Raw genomic sequence first — 10,425 nt, forward strand, 5'->3', positions numbered from 1 at the left:
ACAATTATAGCATGAATAAAGACAATTATCATGAACAAGGAAATATAATAATAATGCTTTTTATTATTGCCTCTAGGGCATATTTCCAACAGTCTCCCACTTGCACTAGAGTCAATCATCTAGTTACATTGTGATGAATCGAACACCCATGGAATTCTGGTGTTGATCATGTTTTGCTCTAGGGAGAGGTTTAGTCAACGGATCTGCTACATTCAGGTCCGTATGTACTTTACAAATTTCTATGTCTCCATTTTGAACACTTTCACGAATGGAGTTGAAGCGACGCTTGATATGCCTGGTCTTCCTGTGAAACCTGGGCTCCTTGGCAAGGGCAATAGCTCCAGTGTTGTCACAGAAGAGAGTCATCGGCCCCGACGCATTGGGTATGACTCCTAGGTCGGTGATGAACTCCTTCACCCATATTGCTTCATGTGCTGCCTCCGATGCTGCCATGTACTCCGCTTCACATGTAGATCCCGCCACGACGCTCTGCTTGCAACTGCACCAGCTTACTGCCCCACCATTCAAAATATACACATATCCGGTTTGTGACTTAGAGTCATCCAGATCTGTGTCGAAGCTAGCGTCGACGTAACCCTTTACGACGAGCTCTTCGTCACCTCCATAAACGAGAAACATTTCCTTAGTCCTTTTCAGGTACTTCAGGATATTCTTGACCGCTGTCCAGTGTTCCTTGCCGGGATTACTTTGGTACCTTCCTACCAAACTTACGGCAAGGTTTACATCAGGTCTGGTACATAGCATGGCATACATAATAGAACCTATGGCTGATGCATAGGGGATGACACTCATCTCTTCTATTTCTTCTGCCGTGGTCGGACATTGAGCTGAGCTCAATTTCATACCTTGCAACACAGGCAAGAACCCCTTCTTAGACTGATCCATATTGAACTTCTTCAATATCTTATCAAGGTATGTGCTTTGTGAAAGACCTATGAGGCGTCTTGATCTATCTCTATAGATCTTGATGCCTAATATATAAGCAGCTTCTCCAAGGTCCTTCATTGAAAAACTCTTATTCAAGTAGGCCTTGATGCTGTCCAAGAGTTCTATATCATTTCCCATCAAAAGTATGTCATCTACATATAATATGAGAAATGCTACAGAGCTCCCACTCACTTTCTTGTAAACACAGGCTTCTCCATAAGTCTGTGTAAACCCAAACGCTTTGATCATTTCATCAAAGCGAATGTTCCAACTCCGAGATGCTTGCACCAGCCCATAAATCGAGCGTTGGAGCTTGCACACCTTGTTAGCATTCTTAGGATCGACAAAACCTTCCGGCTGCATCATATACAATTCTTCCTTAAGGAAACCATTAAGGAATGCGTTTTGACGTCCATTTGCCATATCTCATAATCGTAGAATGCGGCAATTGCTAACATGATTCGGACGGACTTCAGCTTCGCTACCGGTGAGAAAGTCTCATCGTAGTCAACCCCTTGAACTTGTCGATAACCTTTAGCGACAAGCCGAGCTTTATAGATGGTCACATTACCATCCGCGTCTGTCTTCTTCTTAAAGATCCATTTATTTTCTATGGCTCGCCGTTCAACGGGCAAGTCAGTCAAAGTCCATACTTCGTTTTCATACATGGATCCTATCTCGGATTTCATGGCTTCTAGCCATTTGTCGGAATCCGGGCCCGCCATTGCTTCTTCATAGTTCGAAGGTTCACCGTTGTCTAACAACATGATTTCCAAGACAGGGTTGCCGTACCACTCTGGTGCGGAACGTGTCCTTGTGGACCTTCGAATTTCAGTAGGAACTTGATCAGAAGTATCTTGATCATTATCATTAACTTCCTCTCTAGTCGGTGCAGGCACCTCAAGAACATTTTCTTGAGTTGCGCCATTTTCCGGTTCAAGAGGTAATACTTCATCAAGATCTACTTTCCTCCCACTTACTTCTTTTGAGAGAAACTCTTTCTCCAGAAAGATTCCGTTCTTGGCAACAAAGATCTTGCCTTCGAATCTTAGGTAGAAGGTATACCCAATAGTTTCTTTAGGGTATCCTATGAAGACGCATTTTTCTGACTTGGGTTCGAGCTTCTCAGGTTGAAGTTTCTTGACAAAAGCATCGCATCCCCAAACTTTTAGAAACGACAGCTTAGGTTTCTTCCCAAACCATAATTCATACGGTGTCATCTCAACGGATTTTGACGGAGCCCTATTTAAAGTGAATGCAGCAGTCTCTAAAGCATAGCCCCAAAAGGATAGCGGTAAATCGGTAAGAGACATCATAGATCGCACCATATCTAATAGAGTGCGATTACGACGTTCGGACACACCGTTACGCTGAGGTGTTCCAGGTGGCGTGAGTTGTGAAACTATTCCACATTTTCTTAAGTGTGTGCCAAATTCGTGACTCAAGTATTCTCCTCCACGATCTGATCGTAGAAACTTGATTTTCCTGTCACGTTGATTCTCAACCTCACTCTGAAATTCCTTGAACTTTTCAAAGGTTTCAGACTTGTGTTTCATTAAGTATACATACCCATATCTACTCAAGTCATCAGTGAGGGTGAGAACATAACGATAGCCACCGCGAGCCTCAACACTCATTGGACTGCACACATCAGTATGTATGATTTCCAATAAGTTGGTTGCTCGCTCCATTGTTCCTGAGAACGGAGTCTTGGTCATTTTACCCATAAGGCATGGTTTGCATGTGTCAAATGATTCATAATCAAGAGACTCCAAAAGTCCATCTGCATGGAGCTTCTTCATGCGTTTGACACCTATGTGACCAAGGCGGCAGTGCCACAAGTATGTGGTACTATCATTATCAACTTTACATCTTTTGGTACTCACATTATGAACATGTGTAGTAATACGCTCGAGATTCATTAAGAATAAACCATTTACCATAGGAGCATGACCATAAAACATATCTCTCATATAAATGGAACAACCATTATTCTCAGATTTAAATGAGTAGCCATCTCAAATTAAACGAGATCCCGATACAATGTTCATGCTCAAAGATGGCACTAAATAACAGTTATTGAGGTTTATAACTAATCCCGTAGGTAAATGTAGAGGTAGCGTGCCGACGGCGATCACATCGACCTTGGAACCATTCCCGACGCGCATCATCACCTCGTCCTTCGCCAGTCTCCGTTTATTCCGCAGCTCCTGCTGTGAGTTACAAATATGAGCAACGGCACCGGTATCAAATACCCAGGAGTCACTACGAGTACTGGTTAGGTACACATCAATTACATGTATATCACATATACCTTTTGTTTTGCCGGCCTTCTTGTCCGCTAAGTATTTAGGGCAGTTCCGCTTCCAGTGACCGCTTCCCTTGCAATAAAAGCACTCAGTCTCGGGCTTGGGTCCATTCTTTGGCTTCTTCCCGGCAGCTTGCTTGCCGGGCGCGGCAACTTCCTTGCCGTCCTTCTTGAAGTTCTTTTTACCCTTGCCTTTCTTGAACTTAGTGGTTTTATTGACCATCAACACTTGATGTTCCTTCTTGACTTCTACCTCCGCTGATTTCAGCATTGCAAACAACTCAGGAATGGTCTTTTGCATCCCCTGCATGTTGAAGTTCATCACAAAGCTCTTGTAGCTTGGTGGAAGCGACTGGAGGATTCTGTCAATGACCGCATCATCCGGGAGATTAACTCCCAGCTGAGACAAGCGGTTATGTAACCCAGACATAGTGAGTATGTGCTCACTGACAGAACTATTTTCCTCCATCTTACAGCTGAAGAACTTATCGGAGACTTCATATCTCTCGATCTGGGCATGAGCTTGAAAAACCATTTTCAGCTCTTCGAACATCTCGTATGCTCCATGTCTCTCAAAACTTTTTTGGAGCCCCGGCTCTAAGCTGTAAAGCATGCCGCACTGAACGAGGGAGTAGTCATCAGCACGTGTCTGCCAAGCGTTCATAACGTCTTGGTTCTGTGGGACGGGAGGATCACCTAGCGGTGCTTGTAGGACATAATCTTTCTTGGCAGCTATGAGGATGATCCTCAGGTTCCGGACCCAGTCCGTATAGTTGCTGCCATCGTCTTTCAGCTTGGTTTTCTCTAGGAACGCGTTGAAGTTGAGGACTACGTTGGCCATTTGATCTACAAGACATATTGCAAAGATTTTTAGACTAAGTTCATGATAATTAAGTTCATCTAATCAAATTATTAATGAACTCCCACTTAGATTAGACATCCCTCTAGTCATCTAAGTATTACATGATCCGAGTCAACTAGGCCGTGTCCGATCATCACGTGAGACGGACTAGTCAACGTCGGTGAACATCTTCATGTTGATCGTATCTTCTATACGACTCATGCTCGACCTTTCGGTCTACTGTGTTCCGAGGCCATGTCTGTACATGCTAGGCTCGTCAAGTTAACCCTAAGTGTTTTGCATGTGTTCCGAGGCCATGTCTGTACATGCTAGGCTCGTCAACACCCGTTGTATGTGAACGTAAGGATCCATCACACCCGATCATCACGGCGTGCTTAGAAACGACGAACTGTAGCAACGGTGCACAGTTAGGGGAGAACACTTCTTAAAATTGTTATGAGGGATCATCTTATTTACTACCGTCGTTCTAAGTAAACAAGATGCAAAACATGATAAACATCACATGCAATCAAATAATGAACGTGACATGATATGGCCAATATCACATAGCTCCTTTGATCTTCATCTTGGGGCTCCATAATCATCTTGTCACCGGCTTGACACTATGATCTCCATCATCATGATCTCCATCATCGTGTCTCCATGAAGTTGCTCGCCAACTATTACTTATACTACTATGGCTAACGCGTTTAGCAATAAAGTAAAGTAATTTACATGGCGTTTCTCAATGACACGCAGGTCATATAAAAGAATAAAGACAACTCCTATGGCTCCTGCCGGTTGTCATACTCATCGACATGCATGTCGTGATTCCTATTACAACAGCATGAACATCTCATACATCACATATAGATCATTCATCATTCATCACAACTTTGGCCATATCATATCACAAACCACTTGCTGCAAAAACAAGTTAGACGTCCTCTAATTGTTGTTGCAAGTTTTATGTGGCTGATTTAGGGTTCTAGCAAGAACGTCTTCTTACCTACGTTAAAGCCACAACGTGATTTGTCAACTTCTATTTACCCTTCATAAGGACCCTGTTCATCGAATCCGCTCCAACTAAAGTGGGAGAGACAGACACCCGCCAGCCACCTTATGCAACTAGTGCATGTTAGTCGGTGGAACCGGTCTCACGTAAGCGTACGTGTAAGGTTGGTCCGGGCCGCTTCATCCCACAATGCCGTTGAAGCAAGAAAAGACTAGTAGCGGCAAGAAAGTTGACAAATCTACGCCCACAACATATTGTGTTCTATTCGCGCAAGAAGAACTACGCATAGACCTAGCTCATGATGCCACTGTTGGGGAACGTTGCAGAAAATAAAAATTTTCCTACTCGTTTCACCAAGATCATCTAGGAGTTCATCTAGCAACGAGTCATTGGATACATCTACATACCTTTGTAGATCGCGCACGGAAGCGTTCAAAAGAACGGTGATGATGTAGTCGAACACGACGTGATCCAAATCACCGATGACCAAGCGCCGAACGGACGGCACCTCCGCGTTCAACACACGTACGGGACGGGAGACGTCTCCTCCTTCTTGATCCAGCAAGGGGGAAGGAGAGGTTGATGAAGATCCAGCAGCACGACGGCGTGGTGGTGGATGCAGGGCATCACAGTAGCAGGGCTTCGCCTATACTACGAGGAAGAGAGACGTAACGGGGAGAGAGGGAGGCGCCAGGGGTTGGTGTGTCAAGTCCCTCCTCTCCCCCACTATATATAGGAGGGCCAAGGGGGGGTGGTGCGCAGCCTAGGAGATCTAATCTCCTAGGTGCGGCTGCCAAGGGGAGGATTCCCTCCCCCCCAAGGCACCTAGAGGTGCCTTCCACCACTTGGACTCCTCCCCCATGGAAATCCTAGGCGCATGGGCCTAGTGGGGCTGGTGCCCTTGGCCCATGTAGGCCAAGGCGCACCCCCTACAACCCATGTGGCCCCCCGGGACAGGTGGCCCCACCCGGTGGGCCCCCGGGACCCCTCCGGTGGTCCCGGTACAATACCGATAACCCCGAAACTTGTCCCGATGGCCGAAACAGCATTTCCTATATATAATTCTTTACCTCCGGACCATTCCGGAACTCCTCGTGACGTCCGGGATCTCATCCGGGACTCCGAACAACATTCGGGTTTCTGCATATACATATCTTCACAACCCTAGCGTCACCGAACCTTAAGTGTGTAGACCCTACGGGTTCGGGAGACAAGCAGACATGACCGAGACGACTCTCCGGTCAATAACCAACAGCGGGATCTGGATACCCATGTTGGCTCCCACATGCTCCACGATGATTTCATCGGATGAACCACGATGTCGAGGATTCAATCAACCCCGTATGCAATTCCCTTTGTCAATCGATATGTTACTTGCCTGAGATTCGATCGTCGGTATCCCAATACCTCGTTCAATCTCGTTACCGGCAAGTCACTTTACTCGTACCGTAATGCATGATCCCGTGACCAGACACTTGGTCACTTTGAGCTCATTATGATGATGCATTACCGAGTGGGCCCAGTGATACCTCTCCGTCATACGGAGTGACAAATCCCAGTCTTGATCCATGTCACCCAACAGACACTTTCGGAGATACCCGTAGTCTACCTTTATAGTCACCCAGTTACGTTGTGACGTTTGGCATACCCAAAGCACTCCTACGGTATCCGGGAGTTACACGATCTCATGGTCTAAGGAAAAGATACTTGACATTGGAAAACTCTAGCAAATGAACTATACGATCTTGTGCTATGTTTAGGATTGGGTCTTGTCCATCACATCATTCTCCTAATGATGTGATCTCGTTATCAATGACATCCAATGTCCATAGCCAGGAAACCATGACTATCTGTTGATCAACGAGCTAGTCAACTAGAGGCTCACTAGGGACATGTTGGTGTCTGTTATTCACACATGTATTACGATTTTCGGATAACACAATTATAGCATGAATAAAGACAATTATCATGAACAAGGAAATATAATAATAATGCTTTTTATTATTGCCTCTAGGGCATATTTCCAACATTATAACCCTAGCGTCATCGAACCTTAAGTGTGTAGACCCTACGGGTTCGGGAGACATGCAGACATGACCGAGACGTTCTCCGGTCAATAGCCAACAGCGGGATCTGGATACCCATGTTGGCTCCCACATGTTCCACGATGATCTCATCGGATGAACCACGATGTCAAGGACTTAATCAATCCCGTATACAATTCCCTTTGTCTAGCGGTACGATACTTGCCCGAGATTCGATCGTCGGTATCCCGATACCTTGTTCAATCTCGTTACCGGCAAGTCTCTTTACTCGTTCCGTAACACATCATCCCATGATCAACTCCTTGATCACATTGTGCACATTATGATGATGTCCTACCGAGTGGGCCCAGAGATACCTCTCCGTCACACGGAGTGACAAATCCCAGTCTCGATTCGTGCCAACCCAACAGACACTTTCGGAGATACCCGTAGTGCACCTTTATAGTCACCCAGTTACGTTGTGACGTTTGGTACACCCAAAGCACTCCTACGGTATCCGGGAGTTGCACAATCTCATGGTCTAAGGAAATGATACTTGACATTAGAAAAGCTTCAGCATACGAACTACACGATCTAGTGCTATGCTTAGGATTGGGTCTTGTCCATCACATCATTCTCCTAATGATGTGATCCCGTTATCAACGACATCCAATGTCCATGGTCAGGAAACCGTAACCATCTATTGATCAACGAGCTAGTCAACTAGAGGCTTACTAGGGACATGGTGTTGTCTATGTATCCACACATGTATCTGAGTTTCCTATCAATACAATTCTAGCATGGATAATAAACGATTATCATGAACAAGGAAATATAATAATAACTAATTTATTATTGCCTCTAGGGCATATTTCCAACAAATACATGCCACACGATTCCAAAACATTGATACAATTGTATAAGTTCAAATTTACCTTTACAATTGCCAATAACATGACAAAAAATTAATAATTTCACTGGAAGAGAACTTACCTGTTAAATTTTTTCAACGTTTAACCCAAGTAAGTCTCTCGTTTGGCGCTTAAAATAAAATCAATATTTTGGAGGCACTTCTTAGAGCTTCAACTTGCTTGTCTGGTGGCGGCTCCCAATTTGACATCATGAGTGTCAATGGACCAGATTTATGACTTGCACATCAGCCTTATTAACATTTTCAATGGAGAACTAGAAGCAACCTGCTTAAATAATGAATTAACGTGGACAGTGTTTGACAACGCTTTTCTCTTCATAGCTGCTGAATTGCAGTGTGACAATTAGCTATTGGATAAGTTTGATATAGGGAAAATTTGCATCACAAATAATTACTCATACAAGATAATTTGCATCACGGTCACTATAATTTTTAGGACATGTACAGGATAGGAATTTTTCATAGAATCGTAGCATTACAAGTCAGATAACCAGAACATGTAAACTAGTAAAATCTGATGTATATGTTCAACAATGATACAAGATGAGAATTGAGATTAGTAGATGCATGGTGTGATGTGCTGATGTGCTAAACCTTGGGTCCTTGGCTAGTTTCTGTTGGTTGGAATCAGGCTGCGTGCCTGCGTCGCGCGGTCGCAGTTATGCCGTATGAATAGGATCGGGAGCAATAGGTCAGGGAGAAGAGCTAGAGCTAGGGCGGGCGAGGGCACGGAACAGCGGCGACTAATTTACGTACATGTTTTTTTATGAGCCTATTCCACGTACAAGCTAATATTTTCCTTGAGCTTTTTTGGAGCTAAACGTACGTACAGGCTGATCACACAAGAACACAGAGCCCAGGCCGCTGGAAGCGGATCCTCTAACATCCTCAAGGGATGTCACGAAGCTACAGTGACATGCGTGTGTAAAACGGAGAAGGAATGGCAGGGTTACTATAGCAATTACTGTGCAGATTTACTGTAGCATGTACAAAAATAAATCGAAAAATAATTTTATTGCATCATAATTTTGTTTGTATGTAATCTTTGTAAATGTATACAGTAGATTTGTAATTTGCAAATTAATTATAATCATTTTAGGTTTAACCATATAGATGTGAAGAAAGGATGTCATGGTTACTGTAGCTTACGTGACATCCCTTAAGGATGTTAGAGGATCTGGTTCCCAGGCCGCTAGTGTGGGCTTGACATGGGCCTTCTCCCTTTTCCTTAAATTAACGCCGTATAGGAGGGGGGGGGGGGGCAAATACGTATAAGCGTGAGGAATACATGCGTTCCTATCACTAATTACACAGCATCGTTCGATCATTAGGGGGGGCAGGCCCCTGCTCGCCCCCCCTTGACTCCGCCACTGCCGGTGAGAGCATGTGTTGGAAACCATGACGTTCGTCGCCGTCAATGCTGAAACCAGTGGCACCAAAAGCTGAAACAGGCAACGACCATTGCTGCGATAGACGAAAGTGTTGGCTGCGTTGTTGCCGCCGATTTGCTGAAACTGGATAGCGACGGTGTGGTGACGAGCGTCATGACTCATGATGCTGCAACTTGGATGCACAATTGTTATGATCGACAGTGGGTTGCATTGGCGACGACGAGGAATGCTAGCGACGGACGACGGCGACAGGAGAGGGAGGTGCGAGCTGCCAATGGAGGTCGGCGTGGGGGTTGCGGAGGTGCTGCAAGCCCATGATGGCAGCGCCTATGAGCGCACACAAAAGGGGGCGACAAATGCACGTGACCGAGGAAGTAAGCGAAATGATCATCGTGCGGCTGTGCGTTCTTTGTGCGCTGTTGAATCAACGGCTCGCTAGGCCACCGATCTGGAGCTTGCGCCAGTCGACCGGCGCCTAACGTCGCCCTCCACCAAACGATCAACGGCTCAAGTGCTCAACGCTGGCGCCGTTTGGATTCCTTTTCTCTAAGGGCCTGACTCATGGCAGAAGCGTTGCTCAACGGTGCTGAGTTTAGTCAAAGTAATGTTGACCGCAGATTTAGATCGGAGCTAGCTAGCGCCATTGTTGCCACTATTGCCTGCCTTACTTTTATTCAATCGACGGTGGACGAAAGGCGACACGCACCCGTGTGCAAATACTAGGATCATAGTATTCCCCGGTCCCAATTGTCATCTTGTCGCCTATTCTTTTCAGGGCTTCGGGTTTTCAGGATACGGAGAACTCTCTCTGTGCATATCCTCGTGACGTAGATCGATTGATATGGGCGATGCTGCTGAAATTCGTCTGCAGATCGCAGGTCCCTCTCGCTCTCCATCTTGAATTCTTGATGCTGGAATCTTGTTGTGCTGACCAAATTGCAGGCTGGATCGATTGTAACCGGACTAA

This window comes from Triticum urartu, chromosome 2 (genome assembly GCF_003073215.2).
Source record: "Triticum urartu cultivar G1812 chromosome 2, Tu2.1, whole genome shotgun sequence".
Taxonomy (NCBI): Eukaryota; Viridiplantae; Streptophyta; class Magnoliopsida; order Poales; family Poaceae; genus Triticum; species Triticum urartu.